This window comes from Gopherus flavomarginatus, chromosome 1 (assembly GCF_025201925.1).
Source record: "Gopherus flavomarginatus isolate rGopFla2 chromosome 1, rGopFla2.mat.asm, whole genome shotgun sequence".
Classification (NCBI taxonomy): domain Eukaryota; kingdom Metazoa; phylum Chordata; order Testudines; family Testudinidae; genus Gopherus; species Gopherus flavomarginatus.
Genome location: NC_066617.1, coordinates 66,021,066 through 66,032,599, shown reverse-complemented (window position 1 = coordinate 66,032,599; position 11,534 = coordinate 66,021,066).

Genomic DNA, 11,534 nt, shown 5'->3' with positions numbered 1-11,534 from the left:
TAATGAGTTGTTGCACAAACCCTTTCTGCTATTTTTACCCCTGATAGCAACTAGGGCTTTGGTGGAGGGGTGTGGGTGTAAATACTTTCTCTGCTGGTGTTTGAGAGGCAGAGAGCAGCAGTCTGAGCTGTGCCTGCACAGGTCATGGAGAGAGAGGCAAGGGACCGACCTGTTGTTCATAGGGAGCAGAGCAGCAGCTGCCAGCAGAGTTGCTGCGTTTGGCTAGTTGAGTGCACCTGTGCTTTTCTCCTTACAGGGCTCTCTGTTCAATAGCACCTGTGGTGGAGTAGCGGGACCTGCTGCATTCACCAGCTCACCCTCTGCTGTTTCTGAGGGAAGCTAAAGGCTCTGAGGCCTTCCTGCACTGTAAAAAAGCCTGTTAGAGTCATGTTGCTGCTTCCTACCTGCATTCATGGTGGCTTATTGGAAGGGTGAGCAGTTATAGGAGCAGCATGATGCCCAGTGAAGGCTTCAGGTAAGAGCTGCTGCAGATTTAGCTGTAGCAAGAGGAGCATGGTGGAGTTGAGAGGCTGGTGTGTTGGCTGCTGTGAGGAGCACAGGTGTTTGCCAGAGGAGGAGTGGGGTAAATGTGTGGGACCTTGCTGAGGAGAGGAGGGAGAATTGTATGTGGCCTGGGAGGTCAAGTTGGGGCGGGGGGGGCATTGGATATGTGGGTTGGGGGGGTGTTGGATATGGCCTGGGAGTGGAAATTGTGTAGAGCTTTGAGAGGAGCATTGTATGGTTGTGGTATCAGGGATTCAAAGAAAATTAGAAACAGTGATGTCTGGGGGAGGGATGGGTTGGCTTGGTGAGGATCCCTGCTGTCTATGAGAAGGAATTTCTGTCCAGGGTGTTGGGACTGTAGTGTTGCTACAAATTCTGAATATACAAAAAAACAGGAAGTGTGTATGTTTTAAGTGTTAAAATGTTAACTGGTACACAACATACTTCTTCACAGCAGCTGTTCAGCGCTAAACCCACCCTTCCGTGAGTAAGTGGGAAAGAACACATTTTCTAGAGCAGTGTATGAAATGCAGATGCACATGAATAGCAGGATTTGCAAATAAACTTCCATTGCATGAACACTTGTCATTCAGGCTGCTAAGCTGGAGAAATAAATCTGAAAGATGGATTTCTCTCTCAAATTTCTTCAGCGTTTTAGCAAAACACAGAACAACAATAATGATTTTTAATAGAAACACAGTGAAATAAAATACTGTAGATGAAATATATCCCTATCTGTGTAGCATAGTTGTTTGGTTTCATAAAAGTAATCAGTGTTTAGTGGGACAGGAACATAGAAACTATAGTATTGGAGCAAAATTTCAAATATCTGTGGATAAAGACCCCCTCCACACCCACCCACCCACACTTGTAAAAAGAGAATTTTTTTTAAATGATGAGTGTTGGATATAGTTTCTTCCAAATAATGCTGAATTCCTGTGCATAAATGTAATTCAACACTCCAGTACTTTAGTGAAGTCTAGTTCTGAACTTAGCATTTGGACCCTTCCCTGTTTTAATATGCTAAACCAGAGCCCCAGCTCCGAACTGCCCTGAATTTTGGAGTTCTGAACTTTGCAGCATTTGGCACGTAATGCTTAATTGTTGGCACATAGAGAACTTCTCACTGTGCTATGCAAACTTTAGGTTTGGATTCTGCAAGGAGAACTTTGTAGGCAGACACTTGTGGGGCTCTGAGTGCCAGCATCTGCCTGCAGTGTTGTCCTGGTAGATCAAGGCCTTAAAGTAGTAGAATGGGGAGTGCAGAGACTTTTTAGGCCATAGGGTTAGGAGATTCTGGAGACATCTGCAGACAAGGAATTGAGGCAGTGGTGTACAAGAGCAATGTGATGGAATTGATAGGCAGATCTATAGTCCAAAGAATTGTGGGAGAAGAGTTGTATCTAAAAACAGTTTTTTCGGTGGGGATGTATTAAATGTCCAAAAATGTTTTAGGCCTCATGTGGACACTAATAAGGCCTGGTTCCCATTTTGAAGAGCTTACAGGCTAAGTGACACATCACACAACAAAGAGGTGATAGAATTTGTACGATATGTACTGGTGGGATGTCAATAAAAAGCTGCACTATCAAAACAAACTCCCAAATATGGAGTAGGTAGGGTCAAAGCAACAAGTGTGGTTACTTGGCAAAATGTGTGCAGGGTTGACTTTAATATTGAAAATGAGAGAGTTTGGGCTGTAAGGACTAGTGGGTGAATGGCCTGATCACATCCCATCTGCCACACATTCCTCTTGACCTCCCTGAATTAAGTATGTAAGTTTTTTAAGTGCTAATGTACTTGTACAGACTCTTTCATTACATAGAAAGTGTAAATGTACTTACGGAAACAGAGTTGGAGCCAACACTTCTGGCTATATTTAAAAGATTAAAACAGGTATTGAGGCATTGATCTACTCAGTACCCACTCAAGAAACTTAGAATAGCAACCTAAAAGCTTTTCACGTTCCAAACTCCATATACCAGTCACTTCCTGAGTCAACAAGGGTTCTGGTAGAACTGTTAATTTAAAACTACTTGGCCTGGTTGGGGTAGAGGGAGAGGTGGATTTGACTGCAAAAAGTATTCTCAGTTCTCTTACATATTTAATACTTATGTTGTATAAGGTTTTTATGTACAGTGTTATTTTCCTTAAATAAAATATCTGTCCTACTCCTCTCCTTGCTATGAAAACAGAGCAGTTTGAGAGTTGAAACTGGTGAGATGCTTTATGTTGTGCTCTAGGGAGTTTTTAATCTGAGCACAACACTCCTGCCATTCAAACTTTAATGTTGACGGGGGAAAAACAGCAACCCCCATATCCTATCAGAAAGCACCAAAGCTCAAGGTTTACCTAATTCACTGACTTAATTTTTGTATACAAATCCACATTATAAATAAATATAAGTAAATAATTTCATGACTATCTTCCATCCTATTGTTTTCTCCTATCGGGTACACTTACAGTTCTCTCTGCTCTGTTACCACACACTAAGCTCATGAGCCAGTCTCACTTCCCCCAGCTGCTGTCCCAAAGGTCCAGCTCATATCAGCTATTTAGGAATCCCTTTTGTGCACAGCTGCAGTACCTCCTGCTCCAGATCAATCTGTTGCTGTCGGCCAGGCAGAGGCAGTGATCCCCTAACCAAGGTTGTATAGGTGCAGCAGCTATAAGAAAAGGATCCAAGAGCCCTGCAAATGCTATCAAAGGGGCAGCAGTGTCCCAAAATCAAAAGGCCTGCCTTTCCCTCTTACTTTAGAAGGGGATTGAGCCCAAAGATAAGACAGACCAATCCTTCCTCTTAGGATCAGTAGCCTCACAGATGTATTTTTTAAAATTATTCTCTCTTCTGACTCCCAGGAGCAACCCCTTCTTACTTTCTTTCCTCCCTCCACCTTTACACCTTATTTTTATTTATTTAATAAAAATATTAGCAGTTATCTGGCCCATTCTTGAAGACAGCTTTGCTAGTTTCATTGCAGTGGCACTGAGCAAAGATGCATTCCTATCTCAGGATCTTGTGCTGCAGATGCTGTTTTTCAAAGGAGGTGCTGCAGTAACCCACACAAAGATCCCTAGGTCATAGCTGGGATCTGAATGCAGCTTAGTTCATAAAGCTGAGAGAAGACTAGCAAAGCTGAATCAGAGGAGGAGGCAGGTCACTAGGAGATGTGGTGGGGGCAGATAACAGTAGCTTTAGAAAAGAGGCAGTGGGGGTAGGGGGGCGGGGGAATAGCTCAAGTAAAAGAACTGCAGTGGAGACCAAACTTCAGAGGAACTTTCATTGACTCTTCTATACTCTAGCTTGTGAACTGTTGGCCTAATTTTACATTAATCCATATATATTTTATATACCATAAAATCTGCACTATGCTCTACCTGCAGTGAACACCTGCCTCTTACATGTGACCCTTCTGAAGTATCCACAAAGTTTCCAGAACAATTTTGTTCAATCCTTAGGTGGTAACCACCTCTGCTAGATAACTGCTTTTTGCTGATGTTGTATTGGGTGGTTGCTTAAGGTGAGCATCACTGCATACCATTACTTAAATGGGGCATATTTTGTTCTGAGTTAGCATTTGACGTTGGAAAAGTAGAGCAATATGCTGCTATTTTTGCAGCTCACTGCTGATAGGATAAAATATTTAGTGACACAAAATTTTAGCAATGTGTATGCATTATTTGCTACAAAAGTACTGAGATATTTCTCTGCATGTGAAAACATCCACTCAATGTCCAGTGGCAGTCAAAAAAGCAAACAGAATGCTGGGAATAATTAAGAAAGGGATAGATAGTAGGACAGAAAATATCATGCTGCCTCTATATAAATCCATGGTATGCCCACATCTTGAATACTGTGTACATATGTGGTCACCTCATCTCAAAAAAGATATATTGGAATTGGAAAAGGTTCAGAAAAGGGCAACAAAAATGATTGGGATGTGGAATGGCGTCTATACGAGGAGAGATTAATAAAACTGGGACTTTTCAGCTTGTAAAGGAAATGGCTAAGGGGAGATATGATCAAGGGCTATAAAATCATGACTGGTGTAGAGAAAGTAGATCAGGAAGTGTTTATTTCTCATAACACAAGAACTAGGGGTCACCAAATGAAATTAATAGGCAGCAGATTTAAAACAAAAGGAAGTATTTCTTCATACAATGCACAGTCAACCTGTGGAACTCCTTGCCAGAGGATGTTGTGAAGGCCAAAACCATAACAGCGTTCAAAAAAGAACTAGATACATTCATGGAAGATAAGTCTATCAATAGCAATTGGGCAGGAATGGTGTCCCTAGCCCAGAGGTGGGCACACTGTGGCCCACGGGACCATCCTGCCCGGCTCCTGGCCCAGAAGGCTAGTCCCTGGCTCCTCCCCACTGTCCCCACCCTGTTGTTTCCCCTCCCCCCGCAGCCTCACCTTGCCTGCTCCTCCACCGGCGCAATGCTTTGGGTGGCAGGGCTGGGAGCTCCTAGGGCAGCACAGCTGCAGAGCTGGGGCCTGACCTGGTCTCTGTGCTGCATGGTGGTGGCATGGCTGTAGCTCCGCCAGCCACCGCTGCTCCAGGCAGCACTGTAAGGGCAGGGAGCAGGGGGGTTGGATAGAGGGCAGGGGAGTTTGGGGTGGTGGTCAGAGGGTGGGGGGATGGATAGGGGGATCAGGGGGTTGAATGAGGGCAGTCAGGAAGGAGGGGGGGGTTGGTTGGGGCAGCAGGGGACAGGGAGAAGGGGTGGTTGGATGAGGCAGGGGTCCTGGGGAGGCTGTTGGGGAACGGGGGGGTTGGATGGGGCAAGAGTCTGGGGGGGGCAGATAGGAGGTGGGGGCTGGGACATGACCCCCTCCCCTAACTAGCCCTCCATACAATTTACGAAACCCAATGCAGCCCTCAGGCCAAAATGTTTGCCTGCCCCTGCCCTAGCCTCTGTTTGCCAGAAGCTGGAAATGAGCGACAGGGGATGGATCATTTGTTGATTACCTGTTCTGTTCATTCCCTCTGGGGCACCTGGCACTGGCCACTGTCAGGAGACAGGATACTGGGCCAATGGACCTTTGGTCTGATCCAGTAGGGCCACTCTTACGTTCTTTTAAGCACTTTATGGCAAAAGGCTGTTAAGCGCTTTGATATCTATGGAAGAGAAGTGCTGTATGAGAACTAAGTGTTACTATTATTTTCCCTCTTTTTCATGAATATATACTGAGATGTGAGCAATAATAAATTTTAAACAATCAGAACAGATTTTGGGAACAAATTTCCCTCATTCATCATGTTACATAAGTAGGCAGGTGCTAGAATAAACCATTTTTACCTGTACACTTAGCATACCGGTTCTCTCACACCAAACATTTACCATGTTTAAATAATACTAGGTACTTACATAGTGCCTTTCAGCTGAGGTCCTCAAAGAACTTCACAAATACTAGCAGCATCTTCCCCATACACAAGAGAAAGGCTTTATCCTAAAAACAAAACTCTGTTTTCCTTGAAGGGATGTGGTCTGTCTATCTTAAGTATTTGGAGTACTGTCATGCGATTGACACTAAACATATTCAATACTCATATGGGTCTATCTCCAGGCCCAACTGAACTGCTAACTGTAGCCCACAGCAAGAAGGACAGTAGCTGAATTTCTAACAATATGCATTGTTCATTGCTATATATTAGTTATAAATATATATGAACTTTGGCTCAGACTACTGGAATCTGGAGCCAGGATGCAATTTTGCCATCTTATTGGACTGAACTGAAATCTGGAACCCAAACACCTCAGGACATAGAGGTTTCTAAATCTAGATTTGGCTTCTGTACTGCGGGCCCATCTCTAATATAAATCCTTTATTACAGTAACTGGACATTAGGAAAGGAGCATTCTAGTTCTTTTCTCTAGCTGCGTAAAATTTACTTTTGGTTACTGTTTTCCATCGTACTGGTAACCTAGAAAAAAATTTCAAAATGTATTAAGAAAAACATTTTATTATTTTAAAAGTAATTATAGTTTTTAAAAAATTGAATTTGCAGCTTGGGAAAGGTACTGGATTGATAGGCCTAGAAAATTAAGTCTTCTGTTCATTTACCCAAGAGATACAGTACCAGAAGTAGCAGTGTTGCCAGGGGATGTTGTGAAGGCTAGGACTATAACAGGGTTCAAAAAAAGAACTAGATAAATTCGCGGAGGTTAGGTCCATCAATGGCTATTAGCCAGGATGGGCAGGGATGGTGGCCCTAGCCTGTTTGCCAGAAGCTGGGACTGGGTGACGGGGGATGGATCACTTGATGATTACCTGTCTGTTCATTCCCTTTGGGGCACCGAGCATTGGCCACTGTCGGAAAACAGGATACTGGGCTAAATAGATCTTTGGTCTGACCCAATATGGACATTCTTATGTTCTCTGCCCATTCCGCTGCTGACCTACCTCACTCCTGACTAATGGAGACCAATTCTATGAGGTGGGAAGGTAGCTCAGTCTTTGGCTTCCCTGCTGTAACAACTGTCTACAGGCTTGTCAACTGAAATTGTGATTTTTGTGATGTGGATACGCGATAGGATAAAAACAATTCATTAGATTTTTGACTCCTCATGCTTCAGGGCACAACCCAACCACTTGCATCTAGAAGAAACTTCCTCATAGACAGGCTATTCCATAATTGTACATAATAGCATTTTTTACATCTTTCTCTGAAGCCTCTAATACTGGCTACTTTTAGAGACAGGCTCCTGGACTAGATGGACCACTGGCTTGGAATGGTGTGGCAGTTACTATATTTTTCGCTGGGAACTGAACTGAGATCAGCAAATTCAATTCAGATGAGCTACTAGTTCTTTGTAACTTTTATAAATCAACTTTAGCAAACAAGACTGAATTTTCAAATAAGTGCAGCACAGAAACTACCACTAGAAGGCGGTATTAATACAAGAACATTTTCAGGTTAACATAAAAGCTTAAAAAAGGGTTGAATTATACACTTTGTTCCTTAGTAACACTTAATTTAGTGTCTTTCATCCAATGTTTGATGCAATTCTATGTCTGCTGTAAACAATGACAGGTATTAGTTCAGTAGTAAAATAGAGGACCTTAATTTAGCCTGTCAATTTAATCTGAATTTTCACAAATAAATTTCATTTCTCTCTTTTGTGAGTGAAACACTTGACTCAATTATTCACAAATTATTAGTCCATCAAGAAAGCTTTAAAGATTTTTCTGTCTGAAAGTGCGTACTCGCTTTTGACTCCATCAGAAGAATCTGTTTTTAATTTCCCCAAAGGAAAGGAAAGTGTTTCTTTTGAAAACATGGTTGTGCTCAGCAGAAGGCCTAATGTATTATTTCCAGACAACTCAGGGGTAATACAGTATAGAGAGAACTTGTTTTTTAAATGTAAGCACCCTGGCGGGCCGGAACAGTTTATTTACCTGACGCGTCCGCAGGTTCAGCCGATTGCAGCTCCCACTGGTCGCAGTTTGCCGTTCCAGGCCGATGGGGGTGGCAGGAAGTGGTGCAGGCCCAGGGCTGTGCTGGCCACGGCTTCCCACCGCCCCCATTGGTCTGGAATGGTGAACCTGCCCAGTGGGAGCCACGATCGGCCAAACCTGCGGACGTGGCAGGTAAACAAACCGGCCCAGCCCACCAGGGTGCTTACCCTGGCGGGCCACGTGCCAAAGGTTGCCGATCCCTGCTCTAAGTGATACTACAGGACAGGATGTATCTACAGTGAGTCCATTGTGAAGTGTAATGTTAAGGCCGAGTGTGTTTGACCACTCAGGCATTCGGGTGTCTGATGTAACTGCCCTTTTCTGAAGTGAGTTAAGGCTTGTGTGCAGTACTGTTTGTTGGGACAATCTGATTATCTACTGTGAGCTGCACTGTCCTGGAGACTGCCACAGAAAAATGCCCTGTTTACTTGAACTACTACCCTTCTGGCCAATTAAAAGTGGTGGTGTTTGTTTCCATGTTAATCCAAAGGATGCTGTTGTGAGGAAGAGCCCCCAAGGGTGAGAGTGGGGGAAAGAGGAGATGAACTGTGTCTACTAGGATTTTCAGGATTGCACTGGAGATCTCCCCTTTCCCTCCTATCCCGTAAAAAGGAAATAAATTAATCTATTAAATGTTCCCTTCAAGGTAATGAGGCAATGAGAATTGTAACCACAGTTCCTCCCTATGTGGAGATATTTTCCCTGCAGGAGGACAGACTTTCTCTTCCAAATATCATACCTGATCTGTAGTCTAGTGTGTGGGGCAGGGAGCTGTGAAACCTAGGTTCTGTTCCTGACATGGCTACAGATTCCACGTGTGACCTTGGGTAAGTCAAGTCACCATCCTGTGTTTATTTCCTCATCTGTAAAACAAAGATACTGATATTTACTCTTCTTTGTAAAGTGCTTTGAGACCTAAGGATGGAAAGTATTATACAAGAGCTAAGTATTGTGGTTATAATACATAAAATGCAAACTATTATTATTTATTAGGTATGTTCCATCTCTAACTAGTATATTCCTATGTAGAAGTGTGGAACTCTGTCAGAAAGGCAGCAGACTGGCTCCAACCAGTATTTTAAAAAAATTATAATAAGGGTTCTGGTAATGGACAGTAGATGCACTTTGTTAACAAGCCAGCATAACTGTTCTTTGGTAAACAAGATGATTTCTTTGAACAGGCACAGTGGCTCTGTGTATATGTACACATTGTGCAAAAAATAATGCATCACAGTTTAATAGAATAGTCTTACAATAATATACACCTCCTGATAAATCATTGGGGCAATTCATCTTAGCCTCATAATTAATAGGAAAAATAATAAACTGTACTCTATAGTGGCTTTAACTGTGAAGGGCATTTTTATACCATAGGCCAATAGAATATGAAAGATAGTACATTGCTAGTGTCTGACTTACATTTAGTTACTGTTGCTATAACATAGAATGATGATAAAATTAAACTGCAAGTCATGAGAGAGGGTGTGGTTGCCTATCATGACAGCTTCATATTCCTGGGATATTATGAGACAAGAAGCATCTGCTCCAATATTGATGTATTCAAGACAGGGACCTTCTGAAACTGTTGTATAGGAGTTTAAATATTCTGCTTTAAGTCACTGTGCACTGGCGTTGGGAAATGGTTTTTAACTGGAAATTATGAATGCTCATCATCACTTTCAGATGACAGTGGCAACAACTTCTCTTTAGTATGTTTCTCACCCAATCACTGTGTTTGTTTTAAAAACTAATGATATTCAGCTGGTTACTATGGCAATGATGTACTACTAGTTGTCATGGTGATGAAGTGGAATTTTTGTCAATTTCTTTCAAGAGCCTGATGCATGCATGTTTTGGTCTCTAAACTTGATCATATTACCTTGTATTTTCTTAAAAACCTAAATCCACTGCAGATAATGTATACATATGCCTTCATAGTTGTTTTCTTATCTTCTGAATCCTGATGCAGAGGTTTTATTTCAGAATTATAAAGTTTAAGAAAAACTCTGCTAAACCAGAAAATACTATGACTACCATATTATGTGAGGCATGTTAACCAGAAATTCAACTAGTATGGCCATTTTCAGATTTTTCCTTAATCTTGCATGTGCTCTTCCTATCTGCATCTGCCTACAATACTCATATAGCTAACAGGATGTTGGGTATTAAACAAAACAATTTAGAAAATATTAGATTGTGAATGAGCATAAATAAGTTTGCTTTAAATGTTCTTTTCTTAATACACAGTGCTGCATGTTTTGTTTTATTGTTGCCGTTTTATTTGAATTGCCTCTGCTTTCTGGTACTATCCACATTTTAAAAAAACACATTTTGTTTTTCCCCATCTCATGGACATTGCATTGGTTTCCCTTGGGGACTCGCATGTAGGTCATCAACAGGAAAAGTACATTGTACATAAATTGTATTGGTTTGAACAATCCCTTTCCTTAGGAGACCCAAGGTAACTCATTCTCACTGCTTATTTTAACCCCTTGGAAACAAACAGGATAGGTGTCAGTTGCCAGTTCTCTGCTGTATAGGAAACTGAATTCTCAGATTAAAAAAAAAGGCATTTTGCAGAATGTACATTCTTACTTAATATAAATAAGTCTAAGATGAACCACAGAATATTATAACTGTCCTAGAGAAGAAATAATGTTTTTCCAGAAATTCTCTTGATGATCAGATACTGAACTATTAAATGCACTATTAAAAATATATTACTAAACTTTTTTGCCAGTAAGATGGAATTTTGCAAGCGTTAGGAGTGTAGTTCATTTTCATCATGCTTTGTTTTTTAAGGCTAAAAAACTGTATATTTAACTTTTCTCAGTATGATGATTGGTTTAAAAAACTAAACAACTCACTCAGCTAATCAACTATTTTAAAAGTCCTAAACCCTTCCCACACTTAAGTTTCCCAGTCTAAACCATACACCTCAAGATGGTGCAGTTTGAAAATAATGTTGGCACTACTTCAGACAAGAAGTGTATGTTGGTTTCATAAGATATTTCCTATATGCACACATTAGACAACCTGGGAACAGAAAACATTCGGAAACAGATATGCAAATTAGTCATACTAATAGGATGAACATTTCTAATAGATTCTCAACATCTTATTGTGCTCTGTGCTTTTCAGAAAATAAACGTTGGCTATACCAGTGCAGCTGCTTTTATGACCCCTCAGCACAGGAGTGATATTGGCTCAGAAAATTTTTGTTAGAATTTGGACCTGCAGAATGGTGGGTTAGGATCAGGGTTTGTACCTGAGGCTGATTTTCTTTGGATTTAAGAACAGAAGTTCAATTCATTAAAAGAAAATGTCCCTTTTGTTTTAAAAACCACTGATTGGCATGTAACTTCCGTGTGTGACTGATGTAAGAGGTCGGTCACAGACACACACGTGGCGTGCACTTTCCAATTTCCTGGAACCAAGTTCCATCTTTAATGGAGCATCCTTATAAATATCTACAAATAATAGCAGCGATGTTATTTCTCCCTTGTGAACAACTTTAAAAAGGCTCCCCAAAATGATGCTAGCCCATAGCACTGGTGTAACA